Source organism: Antedon mediterranea, chromosome 3, assembly GCF_964355755.1.
Source record: "Antedon mediterranea chromosome 3, ecAntMedi1.1, whole genome shotgun sequence".
Taxonomy (NCBI): domain Eukaryota; kingdom Metazoa; phylum Echinodermata; class Crinoidea; order Comatulida; family Antedonidae; genus Antedon; species Antedon mediterranea.
In genome coordinates, this window is record NC_092672.1 from 36,777,022 (window position 1) to 36,781,642 (window position 4,621).

Consider the following 4,621-nt stretch of genomic DNA (forward strand, 5'->3'; position numbering starts at 1 on the left):
CACTAATTCCTATATTCAGAGCGTCATTCTGACGACTGGAGCGTTCTCTACTTCTCTACGGAGCGCCATTTATGTCTTTATTAACTTCAATAATAGAAATAGTACTACGGTAACTGCGCAAGTGGACCCAAATTAGCACCAGGGTAGCAGAGTGATATAAAATAGAAATAAAAGTCACTACTTTTAATATTTAATATCGAAAAGAAGCCCATGTGCTACTTCATTGTTAGTACTCTTGGGTGGGCTTCTTTTCCACATGGAGTTCTTTCCAAGATTACTTTTGCAAACTAAACGAGGGGAACTGCTAGCTTCCCGCCCGGAAAATATTTTATTTACATGATTTGAAAAATCTTCTAATGTAAATAATTAACAGCATCAAAATTTAACAGTTTGGCGTGTTGACCGCGAATGACTAACATACCATCTTTACCATAATACACCTGCACAGACTCATTTGCATCAACGCACGCACATACCAAACTGTTTAAAATAGAGCAAGGTACCCGAAAATGACATCTATTAGGTTTCAAACAACATGCATAAGAATCTGCAGTACCCCACCATGCTTGGGGCTGAGCAAAGACAATTTTGAAAAAAAGAGCTGTATACAGTTAGGTTCCCGCCCGAAAAAAATGGCGTTACATGATTTGAATGAAACAAACTATATAAGAATCACCTGGACAATATATGAGCTTATCCCCGGAAAGTGCACCTATTCATTGAAATATAAAATTAAATATTAAGTCTCCAGTACTAGCCCATCCATGGTTGAGGCAGAGCAATGAAAATAGAGCCCAGAAATGCACTTACTTATAGGCTACTTATTACTATACATAGTCACCTATGATAATTGAAAATTTTAACTATCCAGAAGATGTGAATTCAACATTTTAGGTGGGGTTTTCTACTTTAAAAACTTGATTTCGTATATGCCTATGACCTAGCCCGGCGGCGGAATTAGTCTAAGCTTCGAAATTGGTCTGGAAATTGGCATCTTTGCAAATGTTCTATATTTGATCTTATTTCACTCTCCATTAACCTCATACAAAAACCATCGGAGACTATCTGTTTAAAACATGTTTATTCTGGGACAGTGCGGCCATGAAGAATTTTACATTTCGCTACCAATGTTGCAACATTGATTAACAAAATCAAAATTTAACAGTGGGGCGCGTTGAACGCAAATGACTAACAATACCATCTTTCCCACTACACCTGCACAAACTCATTTGTATAACAACCAACGGCATACCAAACTATGATGAGAGATACATTCTCTTCTCAACACGCGTAACAAAGATAATTAATTCCTTTTTTACATTAAAATTGAGCCGTTAAACATAAAATTTACGAGATCAGGTGAAAGCCCAAAAAAAGGAGTAAAAATTGTGCTATCCTTGCCTCAGCACTAAGGCCCTGCAGCAGCCTTGGGTTCATTTCCACCACATCATTACCAGATGCATTGCTAGTGCCTTCTCAAGATGTGTGGTGGAAAGGGGGACGTACAATTCTATGAACCCCAAACACAGTGGTCGCATACCTTTAACTCTATTCCACCGACCAGCGTAGGAATCGAACCCACGACATACCTGTTGTCAATACGACGATCAGGCGACTGAGCTAACTGATCATTTTGGTTTTATCAAGGTTAATAGGATATTTATGATGTAATGATGAATTACGTAATACACGTATAAATAGACTATTTTTTAGTACTCTTGGGTACGGTGGCTTCTTTTCAACGGATAACCTTCTTTTCCACATGGGGTTCTTTTCAAGATTACTTTTGTGAACTAAAGGAGGGGAGTTTCTAGATTCCCGCCCGGAAAATTGTATCTTTACATGATTTGAATTTCTAATAAAGATTAACAAAATCAAAATTTAACTTTTAAATTTAATTTTGAGGCGTGTTCACCGCGTAGGACTAACAACAACATCTTCGTCATTACACCTGCACAAACTCATTTGCATAACAACGTAGGGCTTACCAAACTGTTTAAAATAGCTACAAGGTCCCCAGAAATGACACCTATAGTATTTTGAAACATGATATATAAGAGTCCTCTCTACCCCACCATGATTGGGGCTGAGCAAAGACAATTTTGAAAAAAATATTTATTGAAATATGAAATTAAATAAGTCTCCAGTTCAGCTCACCATGGTTGGGGCAGAGCTAGAATGAAAGCTTAGTCTCCGGAAATTATGAAACGAAATATAAAAGTCTTCAGGACCAGCCATACAATGGTGATTGTTTCCCCAAGTGTGAGACATGCAATGCACGCGGCCGACGGTAATTCAACAAAACAAAATTATGAAATACAAACAGAGCTAGCACACAAAAGCCTGCTTACTAATTTTAATATTTCTATAATTTAGAAAACAATTACAATTATCACCTTTGATAATTATAATGTTAAATTTCAACTATCCAGATGCGAATTTTAGGTTGGGTTTGAAAAAACTTGACTTCATATGCTTCAATTTCGAAGATCTGCTTAAAACATATTTATTTATTTATTCTACCATAAACTTTTATTCACAAAATAATATCAGTAGGCCTACAATACAATATCTTGCATGAAACGAATATTTAAAAATACACTATGTAACGGTAGAATTATAATTATAATGTAAAAGATTAACAAAATAAAAATTGAACAGTGTTGTGTGTTAATCGCGAATGACTAACAATACCATCTTTCCCACAGCACATGTGCACACTCATTTGCATAACAAACGCACGGCATACCAAACTACGATGAGATAAAATTAATTAATTAACTTAAATATTAAGTCCATTTCATTTAGAACACAATTTACCATAAAAGTCAAAGAACATTTAATAACCTTATATGATGCTTAGTTTTTTTCTAGTTTTTTCTATTTAAAAAACAAACAAAAAATGTGTATAATACTCTTCTATTACTTATTTCATATTCATATTGATAATGCCAGTGAGTTATTAATTTTCATTTATGTAATTCATTTTCTTCAGATTTTTCTTTCTCAGAAATGATATACGTTCTAGTTTAAGTTTTATTTATTTTAAAAGGCCAAAACTCAATAAGCGAAAGCTTTTTTTTTTGGTCTTTTGTCTTTAGTTTGATTTAATGTATGTGAAAAAAAACTAACAAGAAAGAAAGAAAATAAAGATTATTATAGAAGTAAAAAAAAAATTCTCTTCTAAACACATAACGAAGAGAATTAATTCCTTTTTTTTTTACATTAAAATAAATTGAGGGCACTAAACATAAAATTTAAACCATCAAAGCAGCTGGCGAGAGCCAAAAAAAAGATGGTAAATGTGCTCTCCCTGCCTCAGCACTAAGGCCCTGCCACAGCCTTTAGGGGTCGTTTCCACCACATCACCAGATGCATTGATGTTGTCGCCTCATGATGTGTGGTGGAAAGGGGGACGTATGATCTGTGAACCCCAAACACAGTGGCTCGCATAGCCTTAACTCTATTCCACCGACCAGCGTGAGAATGGAACCCACGACATACGTGGCTTATTTCTATTTTATATCACTGTGCTCCACTGGCTCCAAGTTGTGTCCACTTGTCCACTTGAGCACAGTGTATTCAAATACGAAAAGATATTAACATTCAGTGACTTATTTCTATTTTATATCAATGTGCTTCCCTGGTACCAAATTGGGTCCACTTGAGCACAGTGTATTAAAATACGAAAAGATATTAAAATTCAGTGACTTGTTTCTATTTTATATCTTTGTGCTCCCCTGGCTCCAAATAGGGTTCAATTGAGCAAAGTGTATTAAAATACGAAAAGATATTAAAATTCAGTGACTTATTTCTATTTTATATCACTGTGCTCCCCTGGCTCCAAATTGGGTCCACTTGAGCACAGTGTGTATTAACATACGAAAAGATATTAAAATTCAGTGACTTATTTCTATTTTATATCACTATGCTCCCCTGGCTCCAAATTGGGTCCACATGAGCACAATATAATAACATACGAAACGATATTAAAATTAGTGACTTACAGTATTTCTATTTTATATCACTGTGCTCCACTGGCTCAAAATTGTGTCCACTTGAGCACAGTGTATTAGCATACGAAAAGATATTAACATTCAATGACTGGTGCCAAATTTGGTCCACTGAACCAGTTACCGTAGTACTATTTCTATTTCGGAAGTAAGTAAAGGCATAAATGGCGCTCCGTAGAAGTAGAGAATGCTCGATCGTCGAAATGATATACCTCAATTCGTCGTCAAATAAAAAAAAGAAGAGAGGGCGCCAGTCTATTCAAGAACTTTGTCACCAAGTCTTGCAACAGAGTGTATTATGTCTTGGGAGTAACATGCAATTTCTGTGTTTCCATACAGAAACATTGAAGTTAAGCAGTTTGAATGTTATTGTTAAGCTCTGTCTACACTATCAAACTAGTGTGACAAAATAAAAGTGTGATGTGGCCAAATATGGTAGTGATACATCATCATGTCCATTATCACAGCAGATTTTTTTTGTCGAATTAACTTTGCTAGTGTAGACAGAGCTTTACACTACTAGCGTCATTCAGGCAAATGGTAAGTCACATTTGTGACGCAATGCAAAAACAAAACAACAAAAGTCAAAGACTCTTTCCCATTAGCAC